This window comes from Lampetra planeri, chromosome 13, assembly GCF_965212315.1.
Source record: "Lampetra planeri chromosome 13, kcLamPlan1.2.h2, whole genome shotgun sequence".
NCBI classification, from domain to species: domain Eukaryota; kingdom Metazoa; phylum Chordata; class Hyperoartia; order Petromyzontiformes; family Petromyzontidae; genus Lampetra; species Lampetra planeri.
Window position 1 is genome coordinate 14,010,073 of NC_136119.1, and position 27,719 is coordinate 14,037,791.

Sequence of the window (27,719 nt, forward strand, 5' to 3'; positions counted from 1 at the left end):
CGAGCAAAGTCAATGTAACGCTTCTCAGCGCACCATTCAGCTCTTGTTCCAATTCGCTTGCTAATGTCCGTGTTTCTGATCCGTACATCACGAAAGACCGCATGCACTCAAGATTTTTTTTCAAAGAATACTTCCGATGACAAACACACATGGGAAAGCATTGCAGAAGCCATGAACATGCACGGGTTCTCTTGTCATTTCTAAGGGGCTGCCCGTCTCAATAACGAGCCAAATGTACGTTTCGCACTGCCTATTTCCCAGGGCACGGGGATGTGTGCCTTGAGTGCAGTGCAAATAAACACTGCCAGCCAACACCTTGGCAAGAGCCACGCCAAGAGAGGGAGCAGCGGAGGCCTGTGGGAGCGCACTCGATGACGCACAACAGAGAGGCATTCACAGCACCCGCATCTTCTGCACACCACCAATCCTATTTTAAGATTATTCATAAAAACAGTGCCGTATATAGTTAGAATTATTTCATTTCTTCAGAAAGGTGTTAAGAGTTTTAGCCAGGCGCTTGTTTGGATGCTTGGTAAGTTCCTTATCAAATGCCACGTTTGTGTTATGTGGAAGGAATCCTGAGCACATGGACACAATCCAGGCAACGAGCAGAGAACACTCAAATACTACAGACACAAAACCGTATTTCTGTACTTCCTCCCACAGGCACGTGGCTGAAACTGTGCCTCTGTTTCTATTACATGCAGCCATCATAAAAGACATTTGGTGTAACCATCAACCGCATCAGAACATCAACAGGCCGATGAGCACGAATGGAACATTAAAGACAAGAACATTAAAGACAAGCCACAATACGATTGTGGCCATGCAACACAAACTATGGACCGTGTCGTCTGCGCTGCTTCAACAGAGTAGCAAAAACGACACAAACTCTCGATGCGGATGCCCTCTCGTGTCTAGCACACGTCGACATTGGAATTAACTTCCTGAACATATTGCTGGCAAACACAGATCATGCAGGCGGTTTCTCTGTATAGAACTCAAAAGGTCCGCACAGACGGGCTCACGCTCCCACTATAATCAGAATATGTATTTATACTGGAGGAGTCCCATGAGCTACAAAGATGTCCAGTCGGGGCGGGTAAGAAGGTTACAGCAACAAAGAATACAAAAACACGATAGTAGTGCAAAGCACAAAAAAAGGTACAATTAAAACTAAACCATCCCTGATCCTCCCAGGAAAAGCCCACCGAGGTATTAACTTATTTTCCAGAAGCTACCAAATAGGCGACCTGGCCACAAGCAGGGAATTAGAGGCACGGCTACTCCCAGAGAGGTGTGTTGTGGGTGGGGCAGCACAACAGTGAGACGCACCGCCAAGGAGGCTCAACTCGAGTGGGCCACCCAAGGGGACAGAGGTGGTGGTGCAGGGCCCAGCCGGGCACCACCACCACCCTTAGCACGGCCCCTGTGCATTTCAGAGCTGCAGTACCAGAATACCACCCATGTCCGACCGCTACCACCCATCACGCGCGCGTCTCGTGCACTCTGGCGCACACTCTCACTCCTATCAGTGGCATCTTATATCCAGCCAGAGCTTTGGGTGGGGAGAGGGCCTTGTTGAATCCCACTCATTGCCAACTACTCCAACATGTGCGCAGGAGACACACGAATTGGCTATTTTGAAGGAGCAAGGAGCTCTTTTTGCTCTAATTATTGAAGGCTGATGTCATGAAACTGTCATTACAAAACTAGTCGTATATACATGCCTATCTGGTGACAGTCTGAAAGGCGTTGTTTCGCTTTGCCAAATTGTATGCAAGCTGGTAGGGCGCACCTTTCAAGGTTGGGTTTATAAACTGTCATTCTTCAGCGCAGCATTTGTAGATAAACACCTTTGAGTGGCCATCGTGGGACTGGAAGTTTGTCAAAACACGCATGTTTTGGGCCATCTGACAAGAGTGGATTTATAGTACTGTATTACTAAAGAGGTTTCGTTTTCTTATCACAGCAAAGAAAAACAAAGGAGATATCACTGAGATTTGCTAACACTCAGCCTTGTGAAGAGACTGGCTGCAGCTGCAATGCAGCTTTGAAGGAAGGAGCACCTCTATGCGTTGGAAAATAACAGTAAAATAATTTACTTTAAATGTAGCGAGTAATGTTATTCTCATTTATTCAACCACAAACAACACTCACTGTGCATTCATGTGGGAGGAAACCCGACTACTACTCTCTCTAATCGCGGATTCGGTTTCTCGGTACAGTACTCAAAAGTTCGGCACACCACGTGCTCACCGTCCCACTTGCTCAACTGCCACCGCCTCGCCATCGGAGTTGGTGGGGCGGTGTGACTGGTGAAAGAGTGGCAGCCCAAGGAGGGAGTTGCCCCACTCCCAACAGGGCTAAGAGGTGCCCCACTGCAGTATCTTATGAAAAGGCGACTTTCATAACAATTCATGAAAATTGCATTTTTTTTAAGGATTTTAAAAACGACAAGCAAAACATTTGCGTCCTATTTTCGGCAAACAACACCACACATGGAATTCGTATTTGGCCTTTTAAAGTCACGGCGCAGTAATTCTGCTTCGTATTCATGAATAAAACCAGATACGCGATCCAAAACCAAACTTTGGCAGCAAGTTCAGCTCTGTAAACAGTCTCATCAAGCAGCCCGGGTATTTATTTGACTGCCGTAAAATAAATTTCAAACCACACTGGCTCCAAGAAACAGTACAGCACTGTATATGTAAATATAACTTCTAAGTTATAATCACGATGCTATCGTTGAGGAATCTTTACGGTTACTTTTGTGCTCGTACAATCACACGTGTAACATACAAAACTAAATATAACTGTAACATGTTGTAATGTTTATGTTAAAGACCCACACACAACATTTGTGTTATGCAGGCCATGGCAAAAGAACTGTTTGGTTTTCTTCATTGGCATAAATTGAGAAGACTGCTCCCGCTTACAATCACAGCGACTTTTACGCTGTGAACACGTAGGCATGCTGCAATATATGAGGACAGCTTATTGGTTAACAAAAAACATTTATACCGATAGATACTGCTTATATATCAGAATGTCTAGAATAATAATTACGACAATTTGTATCACGTCATAACATAACTACACCACCACTTTTAATGACCGCACTCTTTATCTCAACCACTGTCATCTTATGAACAATTGCTGCAAAGTGCCTTGGAATACGGCTCTATATAAATCCGTATAAGATAAGGACGCAAGCCATCTCACGCATATATCCAGAATAGACACATCATCATCATCCGAGACCCCAACATCTCCGATCCCTCAGGGCTGTGACATCCCTCCCCGAACAAACTGGTGTAGCCATCAACCACTTCAGGTCATCAAGAGGCTGCTGCGCACATCTCCCTCATGGCCTGAACGTTACAGACAAGCCACAAGAGCGCGACTGTGGCCATGCAACACAAACTAGGGACCATAAAGTCAAGCACTGCGGCCTGCGCTGCTTCAATGGAGGGTGAACAGCAACGCTCCACCAACTCTCTCTCCCGAAGCCCTCTCGTCCCGGCTGACAAACCTCAACATTGTCGTCGAGCTCCTGAACATGTAGCCATCGTGCGCAAGAATAAAATAAAAAGTTTGTTAAGCAATGTTTGCAAAGATGTTGTGCAAGAAAAACCTTAACGTTAATGAATGATTATACTCAATATTGTTCACGCAGTACCGCACTCCTTATTGATCATACGCAACCCTTATCACGTTGTTAGCACCTTGGGTCACGGGACAGTTGAATATTCTGTAGAGGATGCGAGTACGTGCGGCGATTATGACTGAAAGATACTTGAAAGATTATACGGCGATAAAAAAACACAATCAAAGCAGTTATTATTCTTAAAGGCACCAATCTCAACAGATACATCGGCAGGTTATCTGACAGCAGAATGGCTCGGAGTAAAGGCCTGCGACGGCGCTCCTTTTCCGAAGATCGTTATCTTATACAGAGTTTACTAATTGGGGACCAGATCACCTGCTAAGGATCTGGTGGGCCACCACTCCCCACGTGAGCGTTGCTCGGCGGAAGGAGGTGCCAAGAATCAATTCGTATTGATGGATCTGTTGGGAATTTATGCGATTAAGAGTACAGCCCACTAAATATTAAAGATAAAATTACGAATACTCTTATAAACGACGGATGGCCATCACTCGTTCTCGTTGTGCCCTCACAGCCACGGATGGCTTATGGGTTCGAGTGGGTTTGAGTGGTGAGAGTTGTCTTCAAGAGTCAGTGTTCGGAGTCGGTTCTTTATGTCAAACAGACGCCTGGTGGTCGTGTGGTGAGGGGGCGGTGCGCGTCATACGTATTAGTCGCTCCTCTGTCGCCGTGGGGAATTTGGTTTGGATGCTCGGTCGGTAGGTGGCGCCCACAGCTCGCTCCTGGCGTGCAGTGTTGGGTCGTCACCTCGTCGCCAAACCGCGACCTTCAGCTGCAGAGAGACCTTCGACTCGGCAGAGGTTGGCCCACGCAGGCCGAGTTGAGCTGTCAAGCGGGTCTTGCCCGCCTGCAGAGGAGATGGGGAGCCGCTTGAGTCGAGCCCCGAGAGCCGTTTGAACTCGGCTGAGTCCCAGAAGCTGAAGAGTCGAGCCGACCCGTTGGTCGCAGCTCGCTCCTGAGTCGACCCACTGGTCGACTCCTGAGCCGACCCACTGGTCGAACTCGGCTGATGAGTTGACACTCCTGGTCGAACTGGTTTCCAATGCTCAGAGTCCTTTCTTTTATGCCGAAAAATCCCTTTGGGTCCTGCTCACAAGGCGGGGTTTCCTTTTGATTTACTGTGTCAGGATCTGTCCGTGTGTAGGTGTGTTCATGTGTGTGTCCGTACGTCCGTGTGTCCTTGTGTGCATCACCCACGGCATATTCCGTTGTCATATTCCCTCCATAAAATCCACGAGCAAACAGTCAGGTGTTACAAATTGCCTCGAGGTCGTCTCTCTGTCTGGGTGCGATATTATCTCTTGTTTGGCCTTCTTCATGAACCAAAACACAGACGTTACAAATCGTCTCATAGGCGTCTTTTGTCCGTGTTGCACCACCTGGAGGGAGGGGCACACTCCCCCCGACCCTCGCTGACGCATGAAGAAATGATTAAAAGTTTTAACATTTGTCCCTTACCATTTCCCAGTTATGATTCTGTATTTAACCTAAGGTCTGTCATTTCCCATCGTGGTGCTTGACTCAAGTGGAGGTGTTTCCCCGAGCGTATACACACTCATATCCCGCGCTGCGGGGATACAAAGACGGCCGGGATCTCCCTTCTCTCCGACCCTGGGTTTAACATCGCTCTTTTATTATGTATTTTATTTCGACCTGGTGGTGATTCATCCCGTTATGCTTTGGGTCGAGCCTACCCTGTTGTTAAATTCCGACTTTAACGTGACTTTAATAGCAATACAGAATAATTGAGCTTTTTGACTTAACTAGGCAAACATGAACTTCTGGTGGCCCCCGCAGCCTCGCTGTTCAGCTGAGCCTGCAACCTTGAGAGACACAACACCCTTATTCTCGTCTCACTGTGGTCATCCAACCTTCTGTCCTGGGAGGGTGATTAATTCCAGGACAAGGCCCCCTCACGTTCAGACGTGCAGTGGTTGTTAATCAGCCCCCTCTCCTGTGTACACAACCTTGAGCTGAGTTTATCTTGGCTCTTTCAGCTGCAGAGAACAAGGCGTATTTGTCCTCCCTGTGTGCACGTGTTCCAATTAGCTCGAAATTCCTAACACACAATCAGTGATGACCCCCCCGGCCTTCTGTGGCCGTGATCCAGACAAAGGCGCCTCTGCTTCCTTCCATTGCCTTCGAGTCGACACTGCCCCATTATTCGCCCATATGCTGAGGTCATAGATGATTGGGCTTTTTGCCTTAACTCTGTCTGGCTGACTCTCCCACTGTCTCTGCCCTTGCACGGGTGACAGGTGCCCGTTCATCAGGCCTTATCTTTCCTTGAAGCAAGGTTGCAAATTCTGCCATCCTAGCCCTCCTCCCGTTCATTACTTAACAACACCTGGTGTTTTGCAGTTTGCTGCTTTTTGGTGTGTTTTCATTCATTATATATCAACCTTGGAAGAAGGCTAGGATACAACAAGCGCATATTGCGAGAGCCAATTCAGCGTGCACAGATTTAGCACTTTAATTACAAAGCACTTATATCACTCGTAATTAGAAAATGTTATCAATCAAAATAGGGACATTGGGGCAATTACAATTGGAATTGTAAAACAATTGTAAAAGATGATCTCGGTTCTCACCTGCTCGCTCAACTTCAGCATAACCATGTGGCCCAACGCGCGTCGGACCAGGCGTCGCAAGGCAAGTGATAATACGACTCATTAAGATTATAATTATGTAAATATTATACCAATCGTAGTAATTGTTCTAATCGGTGGGTCTCGCGCTAATTGGGAGCCACATCTGGCAGCTCCGGCGCCATGACGCGGGGCGATGTTTGCGCGCCTCTCATTGGTCAGAGGCTCCCCCAACGCGCGCTCTGATTGGACGAGACGTTCCTTCTCGGGAATGGGCGCAACCATTCGAGATGTCAAAAATGGGGGTGTTTTAACGACGCAGGATTAGTGATCAAAATTTTGTTTAAAAACACAGGATTTAACAGGTTTTTAAAATGAAACATTGAAATGTCACGCGATACGCGTGTGTAGAAAATTTCAGCTCGTTAGGCTTCGTAGATCCTTAGATATTAAGCGTCAAAAATCCGACAAGATAAATAGACAACACGGCAAGTTCGATAAGCGTGTGTAATAACAATTCAGGAACAATTTTTTTTGCACAAAAAATATAATTACAGAACAATATTATCTTTATTTTTTTACCTGAGAGACAAAATGTGATTTAAGTTGAGATGTGATACATCTATACAACCAGACTGGTGGTGCAATGCACTCACAACTGCCTTGTTTACATTCACCACGCGTCACCGAGTCATCAGGCACGCGTGCTCGGCCGCTGATGACAATCGCTGAATTGGCAAAACCTGTTGGAGTGGTTTCAGACGAAGGGAATTGTTCATCGAACGTCCTCGACCTCCCCTGTGACCCATCAGGCGCAGATTTCACTGGGAGATCATCTGCCCGACCAACATGCTGCAGTATTGCCCTCATTATGACCACACCCCCTTCTGAATTGAATCACGTCATGGATCACTTCAGGGCATTGCCTTATGAATGCACTTTTATTTACCTACCTCGATTCAGAACACTTTTTTATTCCCACGCTCACGAGGTCCCGAATTCTTAGCCGTGTCTCGGCAAACAGACTTGGCTCCGGCACCAGTGAGCCGACCCCAAAGCCACACGCCCTGAACTTGAGCCAACTCTGAGCGTTGTCCCAGCCACGCTCAACATTTCCACGATCTGAGTCTGAGCCGAGCCCTTGGCCGAGCCGCCCGTGTTTCTTTGGAAGCAACGGAGCGGCTCAAGCCCGAGCCGAGCCAGAGTCCCGACTCGGGACACGGCTCTAAGGCTTGTAAGTGGCAAACACTTCCACGGTTTTGTAAAAGCGCCATAATGTTATACGGGGTTTATCCTCACTTTCATAACTGGAAAACCAGTTTTGTAAACATTCCATGTTTGACATTCTTTCTAAACAACTAAAAATACGGTCGATAAATTATGATACCAATTTACAACCGGTAAAAATAATGCTAAAAAGTAACGGTAAACATGCGTTCCCAGGTAATAACTCGTATCCCAAGACTGCAAAAACTCCCAAATTAGGAAATAATCATTTACAGTACCACGTTTTACTTGACCATAGATTTACGTAACTTAAAAACGAAGGTAAAGGTATATGACGAAATAACTACATTCCAAAAAATGTACAAACTGATAATGATCTGCAAAACAAACAGCCGTAATATTTAGAGAATGTTAAGTAAACAACAAGGAACATCACGCACATGGATGGATTTCATAGCGGTCTCCAACGTGTGTTTGCCCGCTTTACAAATACAAGTATAACATAAGATAAGTAGATAATTGTAGAATGTATTAATGGCGAATGGAAACAAGATATCGTAGTTGTACCAACCTACGAAGCGCAGTGGTTAAACGAATGCTCTACGAACCTGGCGACCTTCAGTTCGATTCCCAGACAAGTGGTAAGTGCTATCGGACCCGATGAAAGCACGCCCTGCTGCCCCCTCACTGCCCCTTCCTGACACGTGAGACTTGAGATCAAACACACACGCCATGACTGACGCACACTTCACCCAGCAATGGATCAACAAAGGTTTATGTTTGTTGTTTCAGCGCTTGTTACCGTGTCTATTAATACATTAATGCCTCAATTACAACTAATTATTGCTTTCATGGACAGCCGGCCTAAGTTTGTCTGATACCCACGGGGCTCCCCCCTGAGGATCTGCTTTTGAGATTTTGAGATGAAGGAAGCTAAAGCCACGGAGTGAATGGTGTGTGGGTCCACCACAGCCGCTCCGGTCTCAAGGTCTGATGCCACAACTCAAACCACCCACAACCGATTGGAGGGACCCCACCTGACTGATTGGATGGGCCCCACCTGACTGATTGGAGGGGCCCAACCTGACTGATTGGATGGGCCCCACCTGACCGATTGGAGGGGCCCCACCTGACCGATTGGAGGGGCCCCACCTGACCGATTGGAGGGGCCCCACCTGACCGATTGGAGGGGCCCCACCTGACTGATTGGAGGGGCCCCACCTGACTGATTGGAGGGGCCCCACCTGACCGATTGGAGGGGCCCCACCTGACCGATTGGATGGGCCCCACCTGACCGATTGGAGGGGCCCCACCTGACCGATTGGAGGGGCCCCACCTGACTGATTGGAGGGGCCCCACCTGACTGATTGGAGGGGCCCCACCTGACTGATTGGAGGGGCCCCACCTGACTGATTGGATGGGCCCCACCTGACTGATTGGAGGGGCCCCACCTGACCGATTGGAGGGGCCCCACCTGACTGATTGGAGGGGCCCCACCTGACTGATTGGAGGGGCCCCACCTGACTGATTGGAGGGGCCCCACCTGACTGATTGGAGGGGCCCCACCTGACCGATTGGAGGGACCCCACCTGACTGATTGGAGGGGCCCCACCTGACTGATTGGAGGGGCCCCACCTGACCGATTGGATGGGCCCCACCTGACTGATTGGAGGGGCCCCACCTGACCGATTGGATGGGCCCCACCTGACTGACTGTAGGGTCCCACCTGACTGATTGGAGGGGCCCCACGTGACCGATTTGATGGGCCCCATCTGACTGACTGGAGGGGCCCCACCTGACTGACGGGAGGGGCCCCACCTGACCGATTGGGCCCCCCCCTGAGTGACGTCGCGACTCCACCACCACCACTGGGGCAAGTGCCACGAGGGGGCGCCACCTACCAGGTGAGTGAGGAGGCGTCCCGCAGCCGAGGGAGAGGGCACGGCATGCCCGTCCTTGTGGCCCCGCTGCGTCTGCAGCGGCAGTAGCAGCTGCTCCCATGCCCTGCAGCAGCAGCAGCAGACAGCGGCATCACAACCCATAGGCAGCACGTGGCATCACATGTGTGTGCAATACACGTGCTGTTGTTGAACACACACACGTGTGTTGTTGCACACACACGTGTGTGTGTGTGTGTGCAACAACACGTGTTGTTGTTGTTGCTGTTGTTGTTGTGGGCGAGTCTCGGCACCATTCTGCTTCAGCAGGGCACAGCGCCAAACGTAGCTGGGTGTTTGGCACGAGAGGAAGCCAGAGGACGCGCAGGAAACCCGAGCAGATGAGATTTTGTTTTAAGTCCGCACAGATGGATTCACGAATCCACTTTGTGCCGATATCTGACCAAATATTTCGCAGTTACGTGCGAGTGTAAGTGGAGACTGTGTTGCAGCACACCACTCGCTCTCCACGACGACGACTCCGCCTCTCTAGATCACACCACGCGCTGCACGCAGACTCCTGCAGCCGCAGTTAGTCAGAGGTCGTCACGAATGGCCACCGCGCGGAGAACAACAACAACACCACAAACAACAACACCACAAACAACAACAACACAAACAACACCACAAACAACAACACAAACAACAACACAAACTTCCATCCGAGTGAGGGAGCTTCGGCGAGAGCGTGAGGGTGTCTGTGAGTGTCCGTGAGAGTGTCTGTGGAAGTGTACACGTGTGTGTGAGAGTGTCTGTCCGTGTGGGGTATCTGTTGGGGTGAATGTGGGGGTGAGTGTCCGTGTGAGTGTACGTGGGGGTGAGTGTCTGTGTGAGTGTCTGTCCGTGTGTGTGTGCCTGTCCGTGTGGGGTATATGTGGGGGTGAGTGTACGTGTGAGTGTACGTGGGGGTGAGTGTCTGTGAGAGTGTCTGTCCGTGTGTGTGTGAGAGAGTGCCTGTCTGTGTGGGTGAGTGTCTGTGAGAGTGTCTGTCTGTGTGGGTGAGTGTCTGTGTGGGTGAGTGTCTGTGTGGGTGTCTGTGTGGGTGAGTGTACGTGTGAGTGTCTGTGTGGGTGAGTGTCTGTGTGGGTGAGTGTCTGTGTGGGTGAGTGTCTGTGTGGGTGAGTGTACGTGGGGGTGAGTGTGTGTGAGAGTGCCTGTCCGTGGGGGTGAGTGTCTGTGTGGGTGAGTGTACGTGGGGGTGAGTGTGTGTGAGAGTGCCTGTCCGTGGGGGTGAGTGTCTGTGTGGGTGAGTGTCTGTGTGGGTGAGTGTGTGTGAGAGTGCCTGTCTGTGTGGGTGAGAGACTCGTGGAGCAGGAATGCGGGGAGCTGCGTCAGTGGCTTAGCAGAAGTAACAAAGCCGACACCGCTGCTGTCACTGCTACTACTGCTGCTGCCACTACTGCTACTACTGCTGCTGCTACTACTGCTGCTGCTACTACTGCTGCTGCTGCTACTACTACTGCTGCCACTACTGCTGCTGCCACTACTGCTACTACCGCTGCTGCCACTACTGCTACTACCGCTGCTGCCGCCGCTGCTGCCTGCTGCCGCTACGGCTGCAACTACGGCTGCTGCTGCTACAGTGCAATTGACATTCACCGCAGGCCTGCGCGCCAAATATGCACTGTACACAGTGCGTGACGCGGCCTGCACCACGTGTCTCTAGCACACGTCACGTCACTAGCACACAGCACACGTCACTAGCACACGTCACTAGCACACGGCACGTCACTAGCACGTCACTCGCACACGGCACGTCACTAGCACACGTCACTAGCACACAGCACGTCTCTAGCACACGTCACTAGCACGTCACTAGCACACGTCACGTCACTAGCACACGTCACTAGCACACAGCACGTCTCTAGCACACGTCACGTCACTAGCACACAGCACGTCTCTAGCACACGTCACTAGCACGTCACTAGCACACGTCACGTCTCTAGCACACGGCACGTCACTAGCACGTCACTAGCACACGGCACGTCACTAGCACACGGCACGTCACTAGCACACGTGACGTCACTAGCACACGTGACGTCACTAGCACACAGCACGTCACTGGCACACAACACGTCACTATCACGTCACTAGCACACGGCACGTCACTAGCACACGTCACTAGCACGTCACTAGCACACGGCACGTCACACGTCACGTCACTAGAACACGGCACGTCACTAGCACACGGCACGTCACTAGCACGTCACTAGCACACGGCACGTCACACGTCACGTCACTAGAACACGGCACGTCACTAGCACACGGCACGTCACACAGCACGTCACTAGCACACGTCACGTCACTAGCACACGTCACGTCACACAGCACGTCACTAGCACACGTCACGTCACTAGCACACGTCACGTCACACAGCACGTCACTAGCACACGGCACGTCACTAGCACACAGCACGTCACTAGCACACGTGACGTCACTAGCACAAGGCACGTCACACAGCACGTCACTAGCACACGGCACGTCTCTAGCACACGGCACGTCACTAGCACACGTCACTAGCACACGGCACGTCACTAGCACACGTCACGTCACTAGCACACGGCACGTCACTAGCACACGGCACGTCACTAGCACACGGCACGTCACTAGCACACGTCAGGTCACTAGCACACGTCACGTCACTAGCACACGGCACGTCACTAGCACACGCCACGTCACTAGCACACGGCACGTCACTAGCACACGTCACGTCACTAGCACACGGCACGTCACTAGCACACGTCACGTCACTAGCACACGTCACGTCACTAGCACACGTCACGTCACTAGCACACGGCACGTCACTAGCACACGGCACGTCACTAGCACACGGCACGTCACTAGCACACGTCACGTCTCTAGCACACGGCACGGCACTAGCACACGGCACGTCACTAGCACACGTCACGTCACTAGCACACGTCACGTCACTAGCACACGGCACGTCACTAGCACACGGCACGTCACTAGCACACGGCACGTCACTAGCACACGTCACGTCTCTAGCACACGGCACGGCACTAGCACACGCCACGTCACTAGCACACGTCACGTCTCTAGCACACGGCACGTCACTAGCACACGGCACGTCACTAGCACACGTCACGTCTCTAGCACACGGCACGGCACTAGCACACGCCACGTCACTAGCACACGTCACGGCACTAGCACACGGCACTAGCACACGTCACGTCACTAGCACACCACACGGCACTAGCACACGGCACGTCTCTAGCACACGTCACGTCTCTAGCACACGTCACGTCTCTAGCACACGGCACTAGCACACGGCACTAGCACACGTCACGTCACTAGCACACGTCACGTCACTAGCACACGGCACGTCTCTAGCACACGGCACGTCACTAGCACCATGCACCACGTCCACGTCTCTCACCCCCCCCCACCCTCCTGTCCACGTCTCTCCAACTCTCCACTCGTCTCGCGGTCGCCGAGGCGAAGAGGAGGAGGCGGGGGGGGTCGCCGCGTCTCTGGCACGACCCCAAACCACCGTCTCCCACAGCCCCCCACGAAATCCACTGCCCCCTACGCAGCCCCACGGCCCCCCACGGCGCCCTACGCACCCATGGAAAGGCGTCGCCGCCGCCGCCGCCGTCGCCGCTGCGCCCCGCGTCGCCCCGGGCCCCGCGAGTCCGCAGGCTCAGCCCCTGCGCCCGATGCTCCCCCTCGCTCCGTCGCTCCTCTCCGCGTCTCTCTCGTTCCTCTTCTCCTCCTCCTCCTCGACTCCTCTCGCCTTCTCGCTGTCCTCCTCCTCCTCTCTCGCCTCCTCCTCCTCCTCCCCACTCCTCGCCTCGCTCCTCTCGCTCCGCGTCTCTCCGCCTCTCTTCGCTCTTCGCTCCTCAGCTACAAAATGGCTCCTCCCGCTCCCTCCTCCTCCTGCCGCTGCTGCTCCACGCAGAAATAAATAAATAATGGTAGCGTCCCTTTAACTATTTATTTAGTTACACTACATACTACTCTACATTACACTACACACCACTCTACATTACACTACACACTACTCTACATCACACTACATTACACTACACACCACTCTACATTACACTACATTACACTACACACTACTCTACATTACACTACACACCACTCTACATTACACTATACACTACTCTACATTACACTACTCTACATGACACTACACACCACTCTACATTACACTACACACTACTCTACATCACACTACATTACACTACACACCACTCTACATTACACTACACACTACTCTACATTACACTACACACCACTCTACATTACACTACACACCACTCTACATTACACTACACACTACATTACACTACACACCACTCTACATTACACTACACAACACTCTATATCACACTTAGACTCCACTCTATATCACACTTAGACTCCACTCTGTACACCAGTGACTCGTGTTCTACACTAAATCGAGTTCTACATTTTGTGTCCATCGGACCAACGTCTCCAGACCAACAACGACCGTCTGGGGAGGCCACGCGGTGACCACCACCACCACCACCACGTGGTCTCGTCAGCCGTGCGGGCCTCCTCCACCGCGACTCTTCGTCCCGGCCGGAGCACCGCCAAGCCGCAGGTGCCGAGAGAGAAGCACAACCTCAATTCCCCGCCCTGACCTCGACATTGGCCACGCGTGAGCGAACATTGGACGCACACACACACATGGTGGCCCCGAAAGTCGGACAATGCAGGGTTATTATATTTGTTTTTACCAGATCACGTAGGGTTATTTAATGTAGTTTAGCACGTGTTCAAACTGACTTCCACACATGAATGCACGCGTGAATTCTCTTTTGTGCGGAATTCAGGACTTGAAAACAATATCACAGCTGCCTTCTTTAGCAAACGGAAAAATTATTTTTACTCGTTTCTTTTTAGTAAAAAAATCCACTTTTAAATGTCACCTGAAAAGGAAGAATAGATATTGATAATAGATAAAAGAAGAGTATGAAAATGTTTAATGCCAGTGTTAAAATAAATTAAAGAATCCTGTGAATGAGGGGTAGTGTTAACTTTGCCCTCCCCAAGAGGGAAACTTGAGGGGAGGGGGGAATTCATTTTGTGGCGATGTTGAACATGTGAAAGCATGTGGCAATATAACATGAGAAACGTGGTTACATAGCAGCGGTCTGGAAACGATTTTGAGATATGGGAGCAGAGAGACGCAAGTGGCCGTGGCTGCTTGTCGAGGCGTCGGCAAGAGGGCCCGGAGTGGGATATGCTGCGTTCTCAGGTGTGGAGGTGGAAGAAGCTGATTCTGCTTCCCACGATCCGACGTAGATGCTCCGCAGAACCCAGGACAGGAGGTGTTCCGTGCAGATGAAACTCTGCGTTGTCCCACCGTGCACGCTCAAAGTCGCTTTTTCAAAGGAGATTGAATTCCACTTGGCCCCCTCACCGTGTCTCCACCGTATTTAGCCTCTGGGTTAGACGATGGCAGCGTTCTTGGAGCCCACCACCCCGTCAGGAGGTAAACCACGGCGATCGTCATCGAAAGGACATCGAATACACACACACACACACGTGGAGTGTGAAACACGCACACACACGTGGGGTGTGAAACACGTGGAGTGTGAAACACACACACACGTGCAGTGTGAAACACGTGGAGTGTGAAATACACACACACACGTTGAGTGTGAAACACGTGGAGTGTGAAACACACACACACGTGGAGTGTGAAACACGTGGAGTGTGAAACACGTGCAGTGTGAAACACACACACACGTGCAGTGTGAAACACGTGGAGTGTGAAACACACACACTCACGTGGAGTCTCAGAATCGGCCAGCCGACCGGAGACGTGGGGCCCACGTCCAGCCCGCACAGCCCCTACACCGCCGCTGGGCGACACGGGGGTCCTCGTGGCAAGCGGGCAGCACCGCAGCAGCAGCCGCAGCAGCAGCCGCAGCCGCAGCCGCAGCCGCAGCCGCAGCAGCAGCCGCAGCAGCAGCCGCAGCAGCAGCCGCAGCAGCAGCCGCAGCAGCAGCCGCAGCAGCAGCCGCAGCAGCAGCCGCAGCAGCAGCCGCAGCAGCAGCCGCAGCAGCAGCCGCAGCAGCAGCCGCAGCAGCAGCCGCAGCAGCAGCCGCAGCAGCAGCCGCAGCAGCAGCCGCAGCAGCAGCCGCAGCAGCAGCCGCAGCAGCAGCCGCAGCAGCAGCCGCAGCAGCAGCCGCAGCAGCAGCCGCAGCAGCAGCCGCAGCAGCAGCCGCAGCAGCAGCCGCAGCAGCAGCCGCAGCAGCAGCCGCAGCAGCAGCCGCAGCAGCAGCCGCAGCAGCAGCCCCTCCAAGGCAATCCGCTATTCAAGAGTCGCTTCGATTACCACACGTGGCAAGCTGATCTCGGCCCATCACCAGTGGCATCTTGATATGTCGTGCCGCCTGCGTGATGGGCACTGCTCTCTGGCGCAGCGGGAATCAGATCCACATTCACAGTCTCCAACGCCTCCATCGGCATCATGCTCGGTGCCAGGGGAAGTGCCGCCCGTGCCGGGTGGGGCCTGCGGGTGGCCGCGAGGCTGCCCGTGCCGGGCGACGTTGCCACGAGGAGGCCCACAGGACACGGCCGCTCCACCACCAGCCCAGCCTGCGGCTGCCACGAACCACACGGCCTCCGGCGTTTCCTTCCCATTTCTTGTTTTCTTGAAATTATCAAGATAACGTTCACCCCTGATTGTTTACATTTCAGTACCCGTTTTTTTCCTACTGTAAGTTTTGTATTATCTTTCACTCGTCAAGTTTGAGTTTTATTGATTTGTGGGCGCACGGGGAAGGACTCTCAACATCGGGCCACGGCTGTGGACTTCCACCGACATCCAACTGGGCCAGCATCCTCCAGACACCGTGGTTCTGAATATTCTCCTGAAGTATTACGGCTGAGCATGGCCATTGCTGGGGGACTTTTCAAGAGTAAAATTGCAGAGCCTTCATCTGACCTCCCCCCCCCCCCCCCTTTCCTTGAGTCTCGCACAACATCTACGAGGGCCGTCTCCGCTACACGTCGCCTGCAGGGGAGATCCTTCTCACCAGGGGAGATCCTACTCAACAGGGGAGATCCTTCTCATCAGGGAGATCCTTCTCATCAGAGAGATCCTTCTCATCAGGGGAGATCCTTCTCATCAGAGAGATCCTTCTCATCAGGAGAGATCCTTCTCATCAGGGGAGATCCTTCTCATCAGGGAGATCCTTCTCACCAGGGGAGATCCTTCTCATCAGGGGAGATCCTTCTCACCAGGGGAGATCCTTCTCATCAAGGGAGATCCTTCTCATCAGGGGAGATCCTTCTCACCAGGGGAGATCCTTCTCATCAGGGAGATCCTTCTCATCAGGGGAGATCCTTCTCATCAGGGAGATCCTTCTCATCAGGGGAGATCCTTCTCATCAGGGAGATCCTTCTCACCAGGGGAGATCCTTTTCACCAGGGGAGATCCTTCTCATCAAGGGAGATCCTTCTCATCAGGGGAGATCCTTCTCATCAGGGGAGATCCTTCTCATCAGGGGAGATCCTTCTCATCAGGGAGATCCTTCTCATCAGGGGAGATCCTTCTCATCAGGGGAGATCCTTCTCATCAGGAGAGATCCTTCTCATCAGGGGAGATCCTTCTCATCAGGGAGATCCTTCTCACCAGGGGAGATCCTTCTCATCAGGGGAGATCCTTCTCACCAGGGGAGATCCTTCTCATCAAGGGAGATCCTTCTCATCAGGGGAGATCCTTCTCACCAGGGGAGATCCTTCTCATCAAGGGAGATCCTTCTCATCAGGGAGATCCTTCTCATCAGGGGAGATCCTTCTCATCAGGGAGATCCTTCTCATCAGGGAGATCCTTCTCATCAGGGGAGGTCCTTCTCATCAGGGAGATCCTTCTCACCAGTGGAGATCCTTCTCATCAGAGAGATCCTTCTCACCAGGGGAGATCCTTCTCATCAGGGAGATCCTTCTCACCAGGGGAGATCCTTCTCATCAGAGGAGATCCTTCTCACCAGGGGAGATCCTTCTCATCAGGGAGATCCTTCTCACCAGGGGAGATCCTTCTCATCAGGGAGATCCTTCTCACCAGCGGAGATCCTTCTCATCAGAGGAGATCCTTCTCACCAGGGGAGATCCTTCTCATCAGGGAGATCCTTCTCACCAGGAGAGATCCTTCTCATCAGGAGAGATCCTTCTCATCAGGAGAGATCCTTCTCAGCAGGAGAGATCCTTCTCGTCAGGGGAGATCCTTCTCATCAGGGAGATCCTTCTCACCAGGGGAGATCCTTCTCATCAGGGAGATCTTTCTCACCAGGGGAGATCCTTCTCATCAGAGGAGATCCTTCTCACCAGGGGAGATCCTTCTCAGCAGGGGAGATCCTTCTCACCAGGGGAGATCCTTCTCATCAGGGAGATCCTTCTCACCAGGAGAGATCCTTCTCAGCAGGAGAGATCCTTCTCACCAGGGGAGATCCTTCTCACCAGGGGAGATCCTTCTCATCAGAGGAGATCCTTCTCACCAGGGGAGATCCTTCTCATCAGGGAGATCCTTCTCACCAGGGGAGATCCTTCTCATCAGGGAGATCCTTCTCATCAGGAGAGATCCTTCTCATCAGGGGAGATCCTTCTCATCAGAGGAGATCCTTCTCATCAGGGGAGATCCTTCTCATCAGGGGAGATCCTTCTCACCAGGGGAGATCCTTCTCACCAGGGGAGATCCTTCTCATCAGGGAGATCCTTCTCACCAGGGGAGATCCTTCTCATCAGGGAGATCCTTCTCATCAGGGGAGATCCTTCTCACCAGGGGAGATCCTTCTCATCAGGGGAGATCCTTCTCATCAGGGAGATCCTTCTCATCAGGGGAGATCCTTCTCAGTAGGGGAGATCCTTCTCATCAAGGGAGATCCTTCTCATCAGGGAGATCCTTCTCAGCAGGGGAGATCCTACTCATCAGGGAGATCCTTCTCATCAGAGAGATCCTTCTCATCAGGGGAGATCCTACTCACCAGGGGAGATCCTTCTCAGCAGGGGAGATCCTTCTCATCAGGGGAGATCCTTCTCATCAGGGGAGATCCTTCTCATCAGGGGAGATCCTTCTCACCAGGGGAGATCCTACTCATCAGGGGAGATCCTTCTCATCAGGGGAGATCCTTTTCACCAGGGGAGATCCTTCTCATCAGGGGAGATCCTTCTCATCAGGGGAGATCCTTCTCATCAGGGAGATCCTTCTCATCAGGGGAGATCCTTCTCATCAGAGAGATCCTTCTCATCAGGAGAGATCCTTCTCATCAGGGGAGATCCTTCTCATCAGGGGAGATCCTTCTCACCAGGAGAGATCCTTCTCACCAGGAGAGATCCTTCTCACCAGGGGAGATCCTACTCATCAGGGAGATCCTTCTCAGCAGGGAGATCCTTCTCACCAGGGGAGATCCTTCTCATCAGGGAGATCCTTCTCATCAGGGGAGATCCTTCTCATCAGGGGAGATCCTTCTCATCAGGGGAGATCCTTCTCATCAGGAGAGATCCTTCTCACCAGGGGAGATCCTACTCATCAGGGGAGATCCTACTCATCAGGGGAGATCCTTCTCAGCAGGGGAGATCCTACTCAGCAGGGAGATCCTTCTCACCAGGGGAGATCCTACTCATCAGGGGAGATCCTTCTCTCCAGGGGAGATCCTTCTCAGCAGGGAGATCCTTCTCACCAGGGGAGATCCTTCTCACCAGGGGAGATCCTTCTCACCAGGAGAGATCCTTCTCACCAGGGGAGATCCTACTCATCAGGGGAGATACTTCTCACCAGGGGAGATCCTTCTCACCAGGGGAGATCCTACTCATCAGGGGAGATCCTTCTCACCAGGGGAGATCCTTCTCACCAGGGGAGATCCTACTCATCAGGGGAGGTCCTTCTCATCAAGGGAGATCCTTCTCACCAGGGGAGATCCTTCTCAGCAGGGGAGATCCTTCTCAGCAGGGATCGCTGGCCCCGTGAGCCGCACGCGCTGCAACTCGGCGGTGCCACCCTGGGACCCGGAGGCCAACGTGGTCGGTGTTGAGTTCCGTATCTCCCTCTCGCCCTTCCTCCCCCATGGTGTCCCAGCCCTGAACCCACGCCACCACTTCTCTCGGTGGGAGGTTGTTTTTTTCCTCGTGTTTCACTTTTTTTTGCTGATTTGCGACTGTACCGTCGTTAAATTATTGTGATTTGGGAAACAATGTTACGTGTGTGGACCAATCAGTTTCAAGGACAATGCATATATTATCAGTGTTTTTTTTGCATTCTTACTACAAGCATTGTGGTTAATGCAGACACGATTCCTTGTAAAAGGTTTCAGTTTGGTGTTTTTACATCTTAACACCTGTTTTGTTGCCAGAAAAAAGTGGAAAACCCTATTGTCATTTTACGTGTGATAATACATTTGATTTACAATCAATGATTGAGTTATGATTGGTAAATCTAGCCACACATTGGTCGCATGCCCTCGATGCCAGCTGATCGGGGACACACAGCTTCACTTTCCAAGCCAGAGTGTGCGCAGATACCAAACATTCACTGTCACGTGTCACACGTTACACACATCTCATCATCTCCCCACAATCGTGAACTCATCCGAGACGGGGCCCCGGCCCTCACCAGGAATAATCTGGACGGTCTGATCCACATCCCCGTGCCCCGCGTGGCTTCGTCTCCGTTTCCCGGTGTGAAATAAAAAAAAACAGCATTCATTGCCAAGGCCCAAAGACCAACCCCAATCACCGCCGTTTGTTCGTTTTGTTCACAAAGTTCACAAGGTTCAGATCCCGTACTCCAAAATACAGACAACACCTATCAAAGATTGTTGGAAAATGTATTAAAATAGTTGTGTTCAATCTTTTGATCTGGGTGGGTGTGTTTTTAAATCCGTGAGCTAATTTAACGTGCCATTCTCGTTAGAACCTTGCCGTTGTAGTGATGGTGTTGTTAAAACAGTTCATATTTTACTACCCTCATGAATAACTGCCGTACAATTGAAAAAAAAACTACAGTTTTAACGGCACCAATGGTGTCCCTGACATAGATAAATGACTGATAAAATGGTCAAAGGTTGTTCACATGACAGAGGTGGCGTAACATGCAAAATGTTGCGCCACCTCGAACAGACACGCACGTGCCTCTTCTGTCGACGTCGTCTCCTCTCGAGCGGGGGTTGTTTCAAATCTGTACGTCGTCAGTAAGCCGTGTGGATGCGCACAATGATAGGCGCAAAACGTATGGGGTGTGTGGGTTGAATGAGAGATTGTACGGCTGGTGTTTGTTCACCCCTGGACGTATACGCAGGCGTGGTGCCTGCATGCCAGCGTTTCCTCGCTTTGGGGGCGAGGTTAGCGGATCACTCACGTCTGTAGAACTTACACACCTGGATGGCAGTGTGGATTCTCTTTGCAAACCATCTTCTTGCACAGAAACCCTCCTTAAAACGCCATAGGCCAAACATCCCAGTGCAAGATCTTCCCGAGTTTCGAGACTCGGTTAAACTTGTATGAATAAATAAATCACATCCTGAATAAATACAGCGGGGAGTTTGAGCGTTAATGTAGTCATTGTCGTGTGGTAGCTGAATAAACTCACAAGGGCCACTCACAGTTGGATGTGCCGCTTGTAAATGTAGGCAATTAAGGGTGTAGTATTTGTTCTGTTCTTGTTTACACATGCCGGACGTGATTCACTTATTGGGATTTTATTCAACGATTACTTTTCTAAGATCTGTAATGCGTGTGACGACGCACATCACCAATGCTGCCGACGGTTGCGCGATAATTCGTGGAGCGAACTGCGGAAACGATGACGGCATAACGACCATCTAGCAGCCAATCGCTCTGGATATGTCTTGCAAGCCACTAATCTAATCGGTAGCACGTTTAATAATATAGTAGCACGTTTAATGTTGCACATTTTCACCTTGCCACACGAAAGAAGACGAAGGAAATTTCACAGCGAATACCATTTTATTTTTTACTTAAATTTGTTTCTTAAATAACTTGTCAGAGAATGAACTATTATTAAAAACATTACAAGAGCAAAGTTAATCACGATACGACAATGTTGTGACAAGCGGATGACAAAATCGTCGTGGATCTTGTGTAGTGTTGCATCGTACAAACCATCGCAATATCGCAACCACCCGAGCCTCCTGTTGAATCTGGTTATGGTCCCACGTCACAATGGTGCATGGATGTGCCTCACGTGGACCAATGGTAGCGTCTGTCGCAAAGCATCGCAGTTGGATTGAGAAGGCCATCCTAGTTAACGCTGCAGGTGCATTAAACGTCAACATTATCACACTCAAGCGTGGGTGATAGAGGTTCATTGGGTTAGATCGCGTAAATATGAATGTGACACAGCCAATCAGTAAACAGAACGTGCCAATTCCTTACTAGTACAGCACGCCGGTGTGTTGGAGAGTAAACCCACAACATTTACAATTCGAGTTCGACGTTTCGCCATTAATCATAACGAGCATCAGGCAACAGCCAGATTTGTGGAGAAGTTTGAGTTACTTCCGCAATGTACAGTATTTTAATAATTTGAATTGCTTGGTCAGTTTCAACGCTTGTGCTGTTCGATTTGATTTTGGCATTCAGTGCCCTGTTGATTTGTGTATCATTATAATCGTTCAATTGCAGCGCTTCTTTAACATGTGTAGAGGTGTAATTGTGTATGGGAGCGGATGGCAAACAAACACAAGGGGCGTGGTTAGGGCCGTACACATAGGAGGTGGCCACACCGACGTCCGCACCTGCATCCCCCACGGGCCCCTCCCGGGGGGGCCGCGGACTATAAGAGGGGGTGAGCCGGAGGGCTCGAGGTCGAGGTATCAGCTTTAACCAGCGAAGACGGAAGACCAGCTAGAATAGGCCCCGGAGCTCCCCTGGCTCGCTGTCCTTATCAGGGCCGACCAGGGCAAGCCGGTGGCGTGGCCCCGAGAGCCCAGACTGACGAGCAGGTCTGGGAACTCAGGGGGTCGGATCCCAGCTTGACCAGGGCTGGGACAGGTAGCCTCCCCTAGCTCCCTAGTGGAGGACTTGGGCTTAGGTTAGCGGGGCTTAGATGTTGTGTCTCCCTGTTAGCCGAGTAAGGGGACGTTACCCCTTAGGTCCTGTGTATACTCGCTAACTGTATACAAGTTGTGTTAATAAATAAGTGTGCCTCCGATCCCGTCGTCAAGCCTCCTGAGTAATTACTACACATGTTTAATTTCACTTCTCAAACTATCACAATCTGACATTTTCTTATCTTAGCCCAATGTATGAGAGCGTCTTGATGAGAGAGAATGTCTGTGCAGGTGATGGTGTGACTGCATTCAGATAGGCGTCAGTGTGCGTTTTCTTTCGTAAACGCTGCGTGTGTTATTTTACCATTTCGGCCGCGCCCGAGCAGAATATCCAAAAAAGGGAGAATTCTGTCAACTTCCACTTCCATGGTGAACTGGACGGACGAGTTTTGCGAGTTGAGATGCTTTATAAATTCGTTAAGTGTATCTTTGCCGTGTGGTCAGACCATCAAGAGTTGATGTTACAGACCCCGTGAAGTCATTCAAAAAGAGTGGGCCATTGTGTCCTGGCGTGCGTCACGATCCCAATTTGACAAATGCCGGTACCTACTCTAATCAGCCAGGAATGTCTGTCCTTAACACTCGTGACGTCACTCCACATCGACCAGCCCCCCTCATTAATAAGCATGAGCAGGTGACGTCACTCCACATGGAGCACCCTCCCCCCTCATTAATAATTATGAGCAGATGACGTCACTCCACATCGAACAGCCCCCCTCATCATGATCAGGTGACGTCCTCCAAATGGACACCCCTCCCGCCATTAATAATAATTAGCGGCTGACGTCACTCTACATGGGGGGGGGGGCGGAGGCGCCTCCTCCCCCCTCCTCGGCGTCAACTCACAACCCTCACTACAAAGGCAGAACCCTGACGTCACGCGATCTCCATAACGCTGTTGAGACATCGAAGTAAAAAGGACGTCGTTATGAACAAGGGATTATAACCTTTACATTAAATAGGTCTGTCACCGCGCTCTTACAAATTACACACGCATTGATGCAATGAATATATCACGTCGCGCTCTGCTTTCGCTTGCAAGTTTCAGATTTATCGCAATACACCCGTCCTTGGAGGTGCAACAGTTGTAGAGGTTTGCCCTGCACGTCGCTTACTCGTCCAACACCTGGCAGGACCCTCCTGACAAAGTCTCGAGACTCAGTGAGGCTTCTCTGGGTAAACACGTGTAAAAACAGTGACACAATACAATCATTAACGTCTCTGCGGAGAATATAGCAGCACTATTTATCATTTTGTATGATAGAGTCTTGCTTCGAGCGTGGACCCATATCTCAGAGCGAGGGCCCTTGCCTATCAACATCTGACAGGTCACTGGCATTAGTCCAAGCGAGGCTGACTTCAGCTGATGAGTGGCCGCATGTTGAAACCGGTCGGGAGTTGTTTTGAAACTAACGCTCCCAAAACAATCATGGCGCTTTCAGAAGGCCGCGTTGCCGATGTGATGTGTATAAACGTGTAAAACGACGCTACATGTTTTTATTTATTTAACGTGGATGGACAGGTAGGGGAAGGAGGTGCAATATCACACCTCCGATTAGCACGGTTGGCTATGCAGGGTACGAAAGAAGTTCAACATACAGTAGTACATAATGCAATATTCATTCTCACGACAGTGTCATCTGTTATGATGCTATTGCTGCTCCAACCCGCCACCCGCCACCTTCCACTCCACCGACCCCAACTAGAGGAGCCCCTCCCCGCACGCCCGGCGGAAGGGGGTGGGGCCTAGATATAAATGGGCGTGGCCTGAAGGGAAAGGCGCGGGAGCTCGAGCGAGGCTCACGTGGCCTGTCGAGTGACGTGTTGCAGGTGAAGAGCGCGCGGTCAAACACGTGCAGCAGCAGCAGCAGTAGCATGCAGCAGGCAGCAGCAGGCAGCAGCAGCAATAGCATGCAGCAGGCAGCAGCAGCAGCAGGCAGCAGCAGACAGCAGCATCAGGCAGCGGCAGGCAGCGGCAGCAGCCGGCGGGAGCAGCAGGCGGCAGCAGGCACCAGCAGCAGGCGACAGCAGCATCAGGCAGCAGCAGGCAGCATCAGGCAGCAGCAGCAGGCAGCAGCAGGCAGCAGCAGGCAGCATCAGGCAGCAGCAGGCAGCAGCAGTAGCAGCAGTAGGCAGCAGCAGCAGGCAGCAGCAGGCAGCATCAGGTAGCAGCAGTAGCAGCAGCAGGCAGCATCACGCAGCAGCAGCAGCAGCAGGCAGCATCACGCAGCAGCAGCAGCAGCAGCATCAGGCAGCAGCAGCAGGCAACAGCAGCAGGCAGCAGCAGGAGCAGCAGCAGCAGGAGCAGCAGGAGCAGCAGGCAGCAGCAGGAGCAGCAGCAGCAGGCAGCAGCAGCAGTCAGCAGCAGGCAGCAGCAGCAGGCAACAGCAGCAGGTAGCAGCAGGCAGCATCAGGCAGCAGCAGGTAGCAGCAGGCAGCATCAGGCAGCAGTAGGCAGCAAGTAGCAGCATTGTTTCAGTGCCGCAGGTGCGGCCGCAGACCAACTCGTATCTCCGCCTGCCCGCTCCCTTCTCGTGCAACCACCCCACGTGGTGACACTGTGGACGTGTCGTGCTCGTCGTACCCTACGACGGGGCTGACAGAGAGTTGGTAGAGTCCAGGCTCCACACACGCCCCACCACCCCCTACTCGGCTCCACCCCCCTCGACGCTGCTCGAATGGTCTCGTCCGCCGGGAAGGCGGCCGCTGTGACTCGCTCCGCGTGTGCCCGGGACCTCCTCCCCAGCCTCTCGGCGTCTCTCGCGCGGCGTCCCGCCACCTTCGCCGTGAACCCCTCGGCGGGGAGAGCGAGAGGGAGACACACAGAGAGACACAGAGAGAGACACACAGAGAGAGAGCAAGGTACGCGCTGGGAGGGGGGGGTGACGCCTTGCGATACCGCGGTCGCCCCAGAGTTTCCAGTATCGATTCCTGATTCCTCGATTCGATTCAAATCGATCTCCCTCGCCCGCTGCGATGCGAGTTTAATACACACGTCCATCGCCACGTTAAACACACGGCGGCGAGGGTTTAGCGAAGTTGCAGGCACAAGTGGTGTGATTCGGAACGTGTCGATTCGGAATCGCGTGTAATGTGCGCGTTGGAATCGAGTTTCTAAACCGCGTCAGTAATCGATACAACTCCTGTGTTTGTGTGCACAATGTAACGACTGTCGCGATATTAGTTTATTATTATATATTATTAGATATTAATTTATTATTATATATTATTAGATATTCGTTTATTATTAGATAGATATTCTTAGATATTAGTTTCCCATGAACTTTTGCACAGCTTAATTTCGCATTTTTATTTAATTTGCTTTGTGCTTTGCCGTACTCCCACTACCAATACAGTACAGTATATATTCCGTGCCTTAAAGTTACTCAACTGAAGTTAGGTCATCAAATCACTCGCCAAACTGCAGCTCACAACAACTCACCCACTCACTCACTCACCACACCCACTCACTCACCACACTGCAGCTCACAACTAAACACTCACTCACCACACTGCAGGTCACAACAACACACTCACCCACTCACTCACCACACTGCAGCTCACAACAACACACTCACCACACTGCAGGTCACACCAACACACTCACCACACTGCAGGTCACACCAACACACTCACCACACTGCAGGTCACAACAACACACTCACCACACTGCAGGTCACAACAACACTCACCCACTCACTACACTGCAGGTCACAACAACACACTCACCACACTGCAGGTCACAACAACACACTCACCCACTCACCACACTGCAGGTCACACCAACACACTCACCACACTGCAGGTCACAACAACACACTCACCCACTCACCACACTGCAGGTCACAACACTCACCCACTCACCACACTGCAGGTCACAACAACACTCACCCACTCACCACACTGCAGGTCACAACAACACTCACCCACTCACTACACTGCAGGTCACAACAACACACTCACCACACTGCAGGTCACAACAACACACTCACCACACTGCAGGTCACACCAACACACTCACCACACTGCAGGTCACACCAACACACTCACCACACTGCAGGTCACAACAACACACTCACCACACTGCAGGTCACAACAACACACTCACCCACTCACCACACTGCAGGTCACAACACTCACCCACTCACCACACTGCAGGTCACAACAACACACTCACCCACTCACCACACTGCAGGTCACATCAACACACTCACCACACTGCAGGTCACAACAACACACTCACGCACTCACCACACTGCAGGTCACAACAACACACTCACCACACTGCAGGTCACAACAACACACTCACCCACTCACCACACTGCAGGTCACAACAACACACTCACCCACTCATCACACTGCAGGTCACAACAACACACTCACCACACTGCAGGTCACAACAACACACTCACCCACTCACCACACTGCAGGTCACAACACTCACCCACTCACCACACTGCAGGTCACAACAACACACTCACCCACTCACCACACTGCAGGTCACATCAACACACTCACCACACTGCAGGTCACAACAACACACTCACCCACTCACCACACTGCAGGTCACAACAACACACTCACCACACTGCAGGTCACAACAACACACTCACCCACTCACCACACTGCAGGTCACAACAACACTCACCCACTCACTACACTGCAGGTCACAACAACACACTCACCACACTGCAGGTCACAACAACACACTCACCACACTGCAGGTCACAACAACACACTCACCCACTCACTACACTGCAGGTCACAACAACACACTCACCCACTCACCACACTGCAGGTCACAACAACACACTCACCCACTCATCACACTGCAGGTCACAACAACACACTCACCACACTGCAGGTCACAACAACACACTCACCCACTCACCACACTGCAGGTCACAACAACACACTCACCCACTCACTACACTGCAGGTCACAACAACACACTCACCCACTCACCACACTGCAGGTCACAACAACACACTCACCCACTCACCACACTGCAGGTCACAACAACACTCACCCACTCACTACACTGCAGGTCACAACAACACACTCACCCACTCACCACACTGCAGGTCACAACAACAACACTCACCCACCGCCGTTCTCTCCCAGCTCCTTGATAACCTTGCTCCGTTCAAGATACGATCTTCACAACTCTCATCTTTTACTACTGTATTTTGACAAGGGTGCTGTTTGTTGCTTGCCGATTGACCTT

The 27,719-nt window shown here is 51.8% G+C and overlaps 2 protein-coding genes across 6 annotated transcripts in view; one reads left to right on the top strand and one right to left on the bottom strand.

Annotated features, from left to right (window-relative positions):
• Positions 1-14,042, bottom strand: part of LOC144722106 (uncharacterized) — a 35,241-nt gene extending 21,199 nt beyond the window's left edge. The window contains exons 1-3 of one of the 3 annotated variants that reach the window (XM_078600262.1): positions 13,007-14,042; positions 9,387-9,489; positions 4,317-4,517 (exon numbers count right to left, since the gene is read on the bottom strand). The gene's annotated coding sequence lies outside the window, so the exon portion shown is untranslated. Of the gene's footprint in view, positions 1-4,316; positions 5,913-5,945; positions 6,070-9,386; positions 9,490-13,006 lie in introns of those variants that run through there. The other 2 variants (XM_078600260.1, XM_078600261.1) reach the window with 2 other exon arrangements.
• XPA (XPA, DNA damage recognition and repair factor) overlaps positions 13,043-27,719 on the top strand; it is a 44,417-nt gene continuing 29,740 nt past the window's right edge. For 2 of the 3 annotated variants that reach the window (XM_078600264.1, XM_078600266.1), the window contains exon 1: positions 25,164-25,354. The gene's annotated coding sequence lies outside the window, so the exon portion shown is untranslated. Of the gene's footprint in view, positions 14,017-25,163; positions 25,355-27,719 lie in introns of those variants that run through there. The other variant, XM_078600267.1, reaches the window with a different exon arrangement.